This window comes from Schistocerca piceifrons, chromosome X, assembly GCF_021461385.2.
Source record: "Schistocerca piceifrons isolate TAMUIC-IGC-003096 chromosome X, iqSchPice1.1, whole genome shotgun sequence".
NCBI classification, from domain to species: Eukaryota; Metazoa; Arthropoda; class Insecta; order Orthoptera; family Acrididae; genus Schistocerca; species Schistocerca piceifrons.
This window is the reverse complement of record NC_060149.1, coordinates 559,389,837-559,402,736: the sequence shown is the minus strand read 5'-3', so window position 1 is coordinate 559,402,736 and position 12,900 is coordinate 559,389,837.

Sequence of the window (12,900 nt, the reverse complement as noted above, 5' to 3'; positions counted from 1 at the left end):
GCACCCACTACACTGTTGCGCTTCTTATAATCGTTCTCCATTTAATTCTTATTTCTTATAACCTCCATCTCCAACATTTGAGGATTCTCTCCCGAATTTTCGACCACCACAGAATTTTTAAAATAACGTGTTCTATTCAGCAACGGTTTATCACGTCAACTCTGACCTGAGATGCGGGACTGTTAATTCCCCGACCTCGTACTCTGAATTTCATTTCATGAGGCTCTTTCCCTCAGATTTTCGATCCAGATTTTCATTTTCATTATGAAATCTCCCGTTTCCATTTCCCCTGCGAGAATTATTGTTACGGTGATAGCTAATTTGGTGATTATTGTAATTCCCGTTCTGGTACCCATTTCCCTGTCTTCTGTTCCCACTTCATTCTTCACGTTAGAATTGCAACGAGGTGTTCAAGTTTCTCAATAAAGACTTAAAACTAATCAATGGAATTTGTCAGACTGTGGACAAGATCCAATTGTAAATATTCCGGTAAGCGTCTCTTGAGTTTTATGATTTCAGACAACACTCATAGCGGACGATTTATATCCGTCAACTTAGCGAGCTCAAGCACACAAAAATCCTGCATCGTTCCACTTCTGTGTTTGAAACTTGGACCGTTCCGGAACTCATTCTGAAGTCGCGTTTGCTTCACTTCACTCCAGAATTTGTTTAGGAAACAATTCTCAAACACTTCATAAGTAGTAAATGAAGCACTCAATAAATTTCAAATGGTTCAAATGGCTCTGAGCACTATGGGACTTAACTTCTGATGTCATCAGTCCCCTAGAACCTAGAACTACTTAAACCTAACTAACCTAACGACATCACACACATGCATGCCCGAGGCAGGATACGAACCTGCGACCGTAGTGGTCGCGCGGTTCCAGACTGTAGCGCCTAGAACCACTCGGCCACACCGGCCGGCTCTCAATAAATTTTCCCATGATTGTGCATTAGCTTCGGGATGCCTTTCAACAGACTTAAGTTTTGACTCTTCCGACACTCCTCTCACAAAATCATCGCTACATGCAGCAATAAAATTAATTGTGTGGTATTTCCCACTATCTCCAAAACATTTTGTCGTTCTTGAATTACGCCATGGAACACCCATCACATTAGTAGCCTGTTTTGCTGGTAAAGCATTTAATTCTGCCCTTACATCTTTAATCTGCTATTCCCGCTGCAAAACTTCGTTACTAATCTCTGCTTCCACCTGTTGTCTATCTTTCAGTACCTCTTTTTCGCGCTCTACCAGTCTACCTGACAAATGGTTAATAGACTTAGTGTTCACTTCCTCAAGTGTATTACCTCGCCACCCAACTCGTAATCTATCTTTTCCATTTTGTCCCCGAAATATTTTTCCACCGTCTCGACTCTGCAACGCGTAACGTTACAATCTGGCATTGCCCAGCAGTTTCTTTATCCCAGTCGTCCATTAGTTCGCTTCCTCCTACCTTCTGTCTCCGTATATCTCCTCAACTCTCTGTGTGTCTATTTTCTCCCTGCCCCCCCCCCCCCACCCCATCTCTGCCCATACCCTCCACACCCTATCTCTGTCCATATCATACTCCAAACTCTCTCTGTCTATCTCATAATCCACCCTTTCCTGAACACCTCATACTCCACCTTCTGTCCAGTGCATACTCCACTGACACTGTCCATTTCATACTCTACCCACACTCTGTCCACCTCACATTCCACACACTCTTTGTCCATCTCAAACGCCACCAACAATCTCATTATCTGATACACTAACCACTCTCTTTCCACTTTGTACTCAATATGACACATGTGTATTGACTCTGGTCCATCGTCTGATTTGCAGAGAGAGAATGCTGTGCAAGATGTGACTTAGAGGGAGTACAGATTGATTGAGGAAAATATTTTAGATGGTGCGAGTAGACAGGCAGCTGGCTTGAGGACGTGGACGAGAGGACAGGATCCTGTAGACAATGCTCTAGGTGGAATCATATGCTGTGGACACATTCGTCCAGCGCTATTTTCCAGCAAGTGTTTGTACTTTGTCCTGTTTGAACTGGACCAGAGCTAACGACAATGTGAAGTCGGATGTTTGGGCACAAGTGGCCAGAGCCAGCAGTGGGAAATGACTTTGAGGAGAGTTGCTTAGTAACAATTTCATACTTTAAGTTGAGTAATACCATTTAGTCTTCCTGTGTGAGAACTGGTGCTTGCTGGTTGATTTTGTTGCCTGTCAGTTTATCCTGTTCAGAGTTTGCTTTCCGAACTTTGGGACACTTGTTCTATTAATGTTAACTAATAAACTTAATTTATTTTATTATAGAAACCTACAGGTCAAGGTGCTGTGTAAGATAAGTTTTGGATGTCATTGTGGTGGCGTACTAAATGCCATATCTTATTCTTACTGAACACGCGCTCACGTTTCTCTTTCCTCTGAAGATGGCATAATCTTAACCTAACGGCCTTCAACCATTCCCACCACTTGGCGGGGCTGATAGTGCAGTAAACTGTAAGTTGTGTGTGCTTGTAATAAGATGATGCGCATCTCTTAGAATCCTTGGCACGTGAAAAAAATGTTTATTGCAATGTTTACTTGCTAGAAACTATTGGTTCAGCATGAGAGATTTTGTCGCCAAGATTGTCAAACTAGTTGCCAGTATGATAATTTTTTTTTCAGTTTCTTGACTTTAGTGGGCTAGCATCCTTGGTCCGAGCAATTGTTTAAAAAACTTTGCTACCACGAAACGGTCTACAGATGCCTGTCAGATTCCCCTAACTAATGGTCAAGACCTAGGTGCATTGTTATCTTTGTTGGATGTCACCCTTTAAATATTACTTCTTGAATTGGTTAATGTATATGAGCCTGTGCTATTCCTAGGGACTTGACGTTCTGTTTCTTAGGAGTTATTTTGTATTGTTAATCTAAATGGGCTAACGCCATTATGTTGAGCAGCTGTTTAATTATTTTGCTACCATTAAGTCCGCGTAGTGGTACCTGCCAGAGTGCCGCAATTAGTTGCTAAGGACTTCGTCAGCTACTCTACAGATCTGAGCTTACTCTGTTGAAAATTATCATTTGTCTATTTGTTAGTTTTAGAGGGATACGGTCCCTAACTAGAGTGTCTGACCCTTTCTTTTAGTAGCACCAAATCTGGTTGCTGTTTCTTATTTAATATCGGCCTTTGGTCGTGGCGAATTACGTCCATTATTTCATTGATTAATGGTTAATGTTTGAAAACTGACAGTTGGTTGCTAAATTGTGTGGGTCGAAACCCTTAGCCTTCCACTCCGAGACAGAGCTAGATATTGCACAAAACTGGTTTCTGTTGCTTGTTGAACCCAGTGTACCACTTCAGTGTTAATGGTGATCCTAAGGGCTATTTAAAGCTCACCGATCTAAATGGCACAGCACCTGCTTTAAGTCATATACCTAGTTCCACCGGTTCTCCCCTTGAAACTTTTATTGTTATTTAAAAGAGTAGTTTCAGAGACATAACCTGCGCACATGTGTGCTACCACTGTATGTGTTAGAATAATTTTCAGTTGTTTAGTAAAAATAAGTATTATTTCGAATTCCTTAGGATGCCAATATATGCAGAGCTGTGATGTCTCTGGTTATGATGACAAGGTTTTGAAAATCTAGAAGTCCAGCGCCATCCACTCAAAGACACTTGCATCCCAACGAGCCCACTCAAAAGGTAAATGCAGCCTAATCCTGTCCCATTACCCTTTCACCATCCACTCTCTGTCTATATCCTTCTCCACCCTCTCTGTATCCATCTAATACTCCACCGTCTCTCCTTCCATCTTGTACTCTACCTTGTCTCTGTCCATCTTGCACTCCATCCTTGCTCTGTCCATATTGTACTGTACCATTGCTCTGTCCATCTCGTACTCACCATTGGTCTATCCATCTCGTAGCCACCCTTGCTCTGTCCATCTCGTACTACAGTCTTGCTCTGTCAAACTCCTACTCCATCCTCCCTCTGTCCATCTCCTCCACTCCTTCTCTTTGTCCATGTTCTCCTCCCTCCCCTAATAATTGCTCATCTCCTTCCCGTATCTGTGTCTATATCCTGCTTCCGCATCTGTGTATCTCTATCTCCTCCACTCCCACACTTTTCTGCCCATCACTTAACCTCAATGGGATGTTGGTGGCTGTCACCTCCTCAGTATTTCTTTTCGGGTAGTAAGTGATAAGTTCAACATGTTTGGTTGAAATGTGTCCAGGGATGTAGGAGCTAGTTTTTACCTGTAGCTTCCCCCATCTACACACACGATATATATATTTAACATATTTCACACATATTTGTAAACATGTCTCATGTATATCGCTAGCGAATTTCGCTCTGCAGTTTCGTTTTCACATATATCTGTGTTTTTGACATCTTATCTTCTTAACTAGGTGTCACACAATGATATAATTTTGCATGTACATTCAAAATTACATTCGAATACCCTCTTGAAAATATGTCACCAGTAGAGTTTGTGATAAAGAAGCAAAAAATTAGAGCATCATGCCTGATGTTGGAAAAGCGAGAATGAGCTATGTCAAAAACGTTTTTCCTTTTATAACTTTGTGGGGATGTCATCGAAACAAAGTTTTCTTTAAGGTGTGAAATTATGTTTAAAGTTTGGCGAAAATTACTAAGTGCTCTCTTGCTCAAATAATGGATGAATAATGTGCAGGTATTTGGGCACCATTTGCTGCACTTCATTTTGACCCTCTGCCTCATCCCTTTGAATGATCGGTGGCTCTTACCTCGATAGCGTTTCCTCACAGACAGTAATTAATAAGTGTGTCAAGTTTGGTTTAAATCTAAGTTGTTTAGAAGGCGATGTGGAACATGCACAGAGGCATATATCCATTTAACACTTTAACACACTACAGTTAAGGTACCACTTTTTTGAAACCTCTTAATTGTTTCCTATTGCCACGTGCTGCAACAGTCATTTCCATCTGTTTCCAGAAATTAAAGAACACCTTCGAGGACTTCACTTTGATAGTGATGAAGCGGTGTGAGCAGAGGCGAGGTTTTGGCTTCGTCAACAAAATCAAAGATTTTACAGTGACACTATCAATAAACTAGACTTTCGTTGGGGCGAATGTGTTCGTCGCCAGGGTGACTATCTTGGGAAACAAATAAATAGACACAAAGAATAAAGACGTAGAATGTTAATAACATTTGTTTTATTTAAAAAGCATTAAGGATTTTTACACAAAAATTCCAAGTCATTAATTTTCGGTATGGCTTGTATGTACGAGGGCTATTCGGAAAGTAATGCCCGACTGGGCGCGGAATGGAAACCACAGTGAAAATCCGATAAGACTTTGCACAGCTGTATTGGGAAGTGTCTCTAGTACGCTTGTTGATCGTCTCACTTCTCTCTTTCTTGTTCTGAGGGCACAGTGAGCACGTAAAAGTGCCTGGCTAAACAGCGTCTCCTACGAAGTATGTGGGCCAAGTGAGAGATTTGGCCTAATATCATGCAGCGCACATAACTGTCATGCGGTTTCTTGTTCATGACAATTCTCGGCAGCACTCTGCAAGGATAATGAAGATGCTCCTGTAGCGTTTACGATGGGAAGTGTTTGATCACCCACAATACAGCCTGTAACTGTAAGTTTCATCTCTGCTCACATGAACCGCTGGCTCTGAAGACAACTTTTTGACACAGTCAACGAGGTATAGACAAGCGAGGGTAGAGGAAAGGTGATACAACGGTAGGACAAATGTGTAATTCGGAATAGCGACTACGTAAAGAAATAGCTGGAAGGTGTAGGTAACTGTAGCAAAAAAAACATTTTTAATTCTTACAGTGGCTTCCATCTCGCGACCGATCGGACCTTATTTTCGGAATAGTTGTCGTATATTCATATGTATACTATTACTGGCCTGTACATAGATCGCGGCTATGCACAAGGTAAGGTAGCTAAGGCAGGCCACTCCAAATATATCCAGAATGAGGAAATATACCCAGGTACAGTGTTCGCTAATTCATAGCACGCAATGTGACGCGTTTACTGAACTACATATATCATTTTTAATATTCATAGCTTCCGAATTGTGTCAGCGACATTTTTTAACTAAATGATATACTTTTTCTGTGGCAAAGGAGAGATCTCGAAGAGTAATTGGAAATAGAAACATAATGAGCATCATATCGTGTTGTAACTGGGCACTGTAAGTTCTTGAACTCGTGATCTGCTGTTATAACGATTCCCCAATTACCTCGTGATGAAATTCAAACAGTCAAAATGTATACGACAGTCGAAAACGTAGATATGATTAGATGGCGAATGTCGGTCAACTGTTAGATGAGTGGCGCGGTTATGTACAAACAGGTGTCCTGATAGCGATAAGTCCTTACGATCTGTCTTTGCAAAAAGTATAAAAATATACCAAATAGGAAATGTGAACAAAAAATTACTCGACCACAGAAGGACAGCTGCTGGTGGGAGAGGTGTATCTAACATTTTAACAGCGACAATACAAAGTCCACGTACCACATCTCAGTAGAACTCGAATTTTCGAGTGGAATCACCCAAAGGAATGTTCACAGAATTCTCCAGGTTAAGCTGTTTTATTCTTTCCACGTTAATCCCCATCAACAGTTTCATGGTAACAATTTTCAAAATTGGTTACAGTTATCCGAATGGTATCTACGAAAACTGCCAAATGATGCAGCGTTTCCATGCAATATTTTGTCAGTAGGTGAAGCATGATTAAAAATTCACGGGCAAATCAATCAGCACAATAGATACAGGTGCCCTTGCCGTTCGTCTTGATAATGTACTTGGCTCCTGGGGTGAGTTCCAGTCAAACGTAGGGTAGGCACTAGTCGCCCACCACTCCTGCACTTCCCATCACACAAGGATCCCAACACGCACAAATCAGTTCCCTTCTGCTTTAATTTACTTTTTGAGTTTGTATCATTTCAAGCAGCACACGATATGGCAAACCAAAGAGTAAAGTAGCTTATCTCGAACTTTTGCTCTCTGTTTTATATCGGCGCCCTTCCTAGGGTTGCCAACTCAGAAGCTGATACGAAGGGCAGGGCCACGATTACTCACCCTCGCCTGGCTTACAGGTGGTACTGACGAACAGTCAGCCACATTGCCTCTCTAATTTCAGGCTTTGATGCGGGAGTGACACGCAGAGCGCCGCTACAATAGAGTAAAGATCAGAACTGACGCGTGAATTGCAGTCCTATTTAGCTGCACTCTTTGCGCTGACAGGTTGCTACCGTTTGACACCAGCTAGCCTCGTCGTCATGGAGAAAGGAGCGGCCGGTAACAGCGAATGTAGGGTCGCATATACGCCTATGCTATGGTTTGCGATTGGAGCCCTGGAGGGGAGGCGGGGGCACTGCAGACTTCAAAGCAGAAACCACGGATATGCATTCTCCAACTAGTGGCGATGTCGTAAAGCAAAAGGGATTTCTATTTCAAACATACGTCCCTCAGTCTGATTCGTGCAGGTAGACCACTGACTGAATAAGATAGCAGTTTGGTGTGGAAACTGAATGTGAGCTCCGACTGCAACAACATATATCCACTGTATTCAGCTGTTGAGTGTGAGCCAGAGGATAGGTGCATTCATTTTTGTCGCGTGGAGACCAGAGTCTTCCCCCTAGCCTTCTCGTTGCATTCACTTCTGTTGAGTGGGAAGAAGTATAGTCGGTACCCTTCAGTAGGGAAGCAAAGAGAGAATCAGGACAATTTCTTAGTGAGGCTTGCCTATGTCAGGGGGAAGTATACATTCAGGGGCAAACCTATGGTTCTATTTTGATAGACAGGTCCTTAACTGGGTGTTCTGCTAAGAGGATTGTGACCTCCTGGGGATAATCTGTCCTTTAGATTCGCAGGTCCTTAACCTATTGTTTGGTTAAGTGGTTATCCATGTGACTATTATCACTCCACCTTCTCCCACGATCCCCTCCTCCATCACCCCCCTGAGAACTCCTCTGGCCAATACAAGCACACTTTTGATAAAAATTTGATAGGCTGATTAATTAACCCAATCAGTTAACTAACCGCTCCCCCTGAGGGAAACATCACCAGCCCTACCCTCGCCCATCTGGAAATTGGCGGAAAAAGGGCTCAATTGAATGGCCATTTGGTGGGAAATCGATTGCCATGTATGGAACACTGTTTAAGCAATATCTGTTGGAAAAGGATATGAGTGGGATATTGTTTATTTAAACAGTTTATTAAATAAGAGGTGGAGTATGGAATATGGTTTATTTATTTATGTAAAGGATTTGGCGGGAAATCGATTGCAGTGTATGAAGTATTGTTCAAACAGTTTAGAAAATGTGTGGCATATTGTTTATTTAGACAATTTATGGGACACACTGTGTTTGAAATATAGTTTATTCGTCTATTTAAAGAACTGTCAGGAAATTTACTGCAGTGTATCGAATGCTGTTTATTTAAACAATTTATGGGATGCCGGTTGGTGTATGGAATATACTTTATGAACAAATTTGTCAGGGCATCGACTGCAGTGTGCGTAATATTTAAACAATTGCAGTGCTTTTTCATTCTAACTCCATAAAGAAACACGTAATTACATTGTCAAGCTTAAACACATAAGAAAAACTCCTAGACGTTTCGAAACCGGCGCAGGCTGCCTGGAGTTAGTGTCCGCCAGAGGAACTTTGAACCACCATGGGTTCGCTGCACCACTGTCATCTGTCAGCTGCTCCACGCCTACGTGAAGTACAACACTAATCCCCCATCAAAAGCGTGAGATGGCGACACCCTTTGATAATGATACCTGAGAAATTCCTGTCTAAACACTTCCGCTTTCTCTCTCTCTCTCTCTCTCTCTCTTTCTCTCTCTCTCTCTCTCTCTCTCTCTCAATGGGCCACGTGATGTCACGTGGCACTACCGGGCCCCCTGTCGATCATGGTAAGACCTAAACGTAAGCAAAGCAGCATTTACCTGCTAAACCCCATCCGTGGATGTCTTTGAAATATTTCCCATCTCTGTCAGATCGATTCACTAATTAATTTAATCGATACCCTTTGTGTGGGACAGTTTTTCCTTGCTTTCTATTGGTAGATAGAATGACTGGAATATTTGGTAGGATTCGATCCTGAAACCAGCTGGTTTCCAGATCCTACTGGATTTGTTCTTCTTTGCATTCTATCGGTGGATACTAACACAGGTGATTTGGTAGGAAGTCCATTTCGTTGGAGTTAGCTGAAAATTTCAGATTTCAGCTCAGTTGTATGCAATGTCTTGACACAAATTTCGGGAGCGGCTGGACAGATGTGTGCTCGCAATACAGCTATCGAAAACAATAAATAGATCAATTGGGAATTTGATGTCGCGATTAGGTTTTTAAAGCACAATAGAATTCGTAAATTGGATCCCTCTGCCACATTCGGAAGGGCCTATCACTGACGGGATAGTAGCAACAACAATAACAAATACCACTGTAAGACCGAGTCCACTGCGATGTCCTGAGAAGCACTAAACAAGACACGCTTAGACCATGATCCAGTGCATAGAAGTAGTTGTTGTGGCGAGAATTCGGAGATCACTGAAACACCCGCACATCCCGAGCGCTGATGTGCCAACGTCTGCATGCAGTGCGCCAGTCCTCTCACACACCACCGGCGCTAACGCTCAGTGGCCAGGGAAAACTACCGCCGCAGCCACAGCAGCAGTCGTGGATGCACGTGTATGCCAGAGTGCACAACCCCTGGCCGTGGAGTGCATCAAAAACATGGTTCGAATGGCTCTGAGCACTATGGGACATAACATCTGTGGTCATCAGTCCCCTAGAACGTAGAACTACTTAAACCTAACTAACCTAAGGACATCACACACATCCATGCCTGAGGCAGGATTCGAATCTGTGACTGGAGTGCATCCGGGGATGATTGGAGTGATCGGAATTCGGATCTTATCACTACGTTTAGCACAAACATCCATCATTTTGATTCTTCTCTCACGCAACACACACCTCCGCTTCCATCCCTACTCACCCATCACTCGTCTCACTACTGCTGTGGACAAGCTCAGACAGGCATCTAACTACCCGTCACATAATGTGATAATCCACAACTTCCTATCGCGGAAGCGTAATGACGGCTTCTGCCAGCAGCTGCCATGCACTGCAAAACAGACGGGTGCGGGTTGTGTGTGTACAGAAGATCTAATCGATTCCACTCCCACATAGGCCCCCCAGTTTAAAAGAACCCACTTTACGTAATCTGGGACAGCGATGTTGTTGGCCATACACTTCGAATTACTCATGTGAAATGTAGATTTTTTTCCCTTTTATACAAGTTATTTTCAACGACAGAAGAAATCAGGGCACAAACGCGTCTCCACACCGCTAAAGCACTGATAAAAAAAAAGTTCAAATGTGTGTGAAATCTTATGGGACTTAACTGCTAAGCTCATCAGTCCCTAAGATTACACACTACTTAACCTAAATTATCCTAAGGACAAACACGCACACACCCATGCCCTAGGGAGGACTCGAACCTCCGCCGGGACCAGCCGCGCAGTCCATGACGGCAGCGCCCCAGACCGCTCGGCCAGTCCTGCACGGCTAAAGCACTGTTACTTGCTTCGGAAATCATGTAACAGTATGGCAAGGGCTACACTTCCTCTAAGTATTCTCTCATCAGGTAGAAAAAAATCCGTTTATAATCAGCTTAGTATCTGTTACGTCCTGCATCACACGCCTAGAATATTAAACTCGTTTTTGGCTCAGCAAGGAGTACTAACATCTACTTCTGTCAAATGATGCCTCCTCACTTTCGATATCCCTTAAAGTAACCAAAAGCTTCGCCACCTATGAAGTCTCTAAAGGTAACAACACAGAGGTTTATATTACGTATCACCTTATAAATTCAGTTATACATCTGCCTTTATTACGATGGTTCTCTTTCCTGTGTAGGTGGAAGATCCAAATTTCGTTAAAAGATATTACTGAAAAGAAAAAATGGCTGATTACAACTCCTACTCCCGAATTATATCCATGGTTCCCCAGCCATCACTTTCACCCACCAGGTGGCACGTCATTTATACCAATTGATGGACTAATTAATTAAACTGAGACTCACTTTGCATGGCTAATAATTCTTTTTCCGCATACGGAGTTCACTCACCGGGTAGTTGAACTGATAATAACTGGGGGGAAGACGATGATTTTTCCGAGGAACACTATTGAGAACCAACATCTTAAGCCAACCGCTGAAGGAATCTACTGCCAGCAACATACATTTCATGTAAAGGCCGCCCTATTAAAAACATGATCACGACTATGCTACCGTCACTTTGCATAAAAGGCTGCTTTTGTTCTACAGGCACACACAAGTGTCGCTGATAGTGTTAAGTTTTCTGGTAAAAATTATGTCTGCGATTTGGAATCAAGTCTACCCACTCAACGACATACCTGCTTTGGATCCTATGGAGACGTCTTTTAGTGATTACAGTCGCTGGTTAATTATATTCATGCCACTCTCACACCCCAAAATGAGTCACCTTTTTCGAACCTACGTGCTAAGTACCCCATACAGCGAAACTCCAGCGTGGTTTTGAAGACAGTCCCTTTGCATCTTGTAACTATTCCTCATTCTCTGCCCCGCTCTCTCTGCAGCTTTATCCAGGTGACTGTTCTGATTTACTTTGGAACTGAACAGAAGTTGGGTAGCCCTGTTACTAAAACCTTCTGCATCCCATGGAGAAACCGGGTGAGCTCAGTTAACGCGACAGGACCGTGTTTTTACCACTTGGTGGAAATGGGAAGATGTTGGCGTACCCCCGCCAACCGTGTACAATGTGTAAGGTCAGCGAAAATTGAACCCTTCTCCTGCAAAAGAGGTGGTAGAAAAGCATGTACGAGCAGTTATGGGAACTGGAAGAAGCACGAGGATTTTGCTACTGCTTTGCAATACGTCTCCAAATTGTGTACAAGTACCGCAGTCCGAAGATCTGTTTCTCTCAGGGTGCATTCATGTCTGTCACCCAAACATTCACTCTATTCTCATTATTTTGTACCATCCAATGGAGAAAAACTACGAACTATAAAAACACCACTAACATCATTCACTACAGAACTTGATAAGATTTTAACACATCTCTCTCTTCCGATATGTCGAAAACAAATACCATCTGTGTGTTGTCATTGATCATATATGGTGATCCCATTAAATACACATATATTGGTCCATTGGAGCAACTGGCCAGTGATCGAAGTAGCTTGCAGATACAAGTGTAAAGTTACATCACCTATAGTGTAGGAGGACCATAACCCACAGACTATCTGTCGCAAGTGAGAGTCCCTGTGTTGTTGTTGGTTACATTCTTTTCTTCTGCTGTAACCCATTTAAAAAGTGCAGCTTTGTACACACCATGCATTTTGTCTTCCCACCATGACTTTGAGGTCTGTGTCAGACTGACTTCAACACATCTCGATCTATTGGCTCTCACGGAAAGCTATACATCGCACAGTGTACATTATATTGCTGCTGTTCTCACAACACACAGGATGATTGAAATAAAAAACTGATGCTGTGTTCCATTTCGACAAAAAATCTGGAAGATATCGCAACTTATGGAAATGGGATTTGGTAGCAGATGTCTCGGTGTTCCATTTCGATTAGTTCCTCAAATTGCAGTCATGTATACTGTCACCGTTTTGTGCTGGCCATTCTCGGAAGGTGTGCTCCACCAAGACTCTCACCACATCTCAATCACGTGGAATCAGCCAATCATTATGTGATAATCAACAGTGTTGCCGTGGATGGATGGGAACAGAAAAGGCTCCATCAATATAGGACAGTGTACTGCAATAAGCACCTCATCTGATAGTGTGACCAATTTTAGCAACTTTACTGGTTTCTCCGTAGTTTAAACGCCAACAAATAACATGACATCATGCTTCCCAATT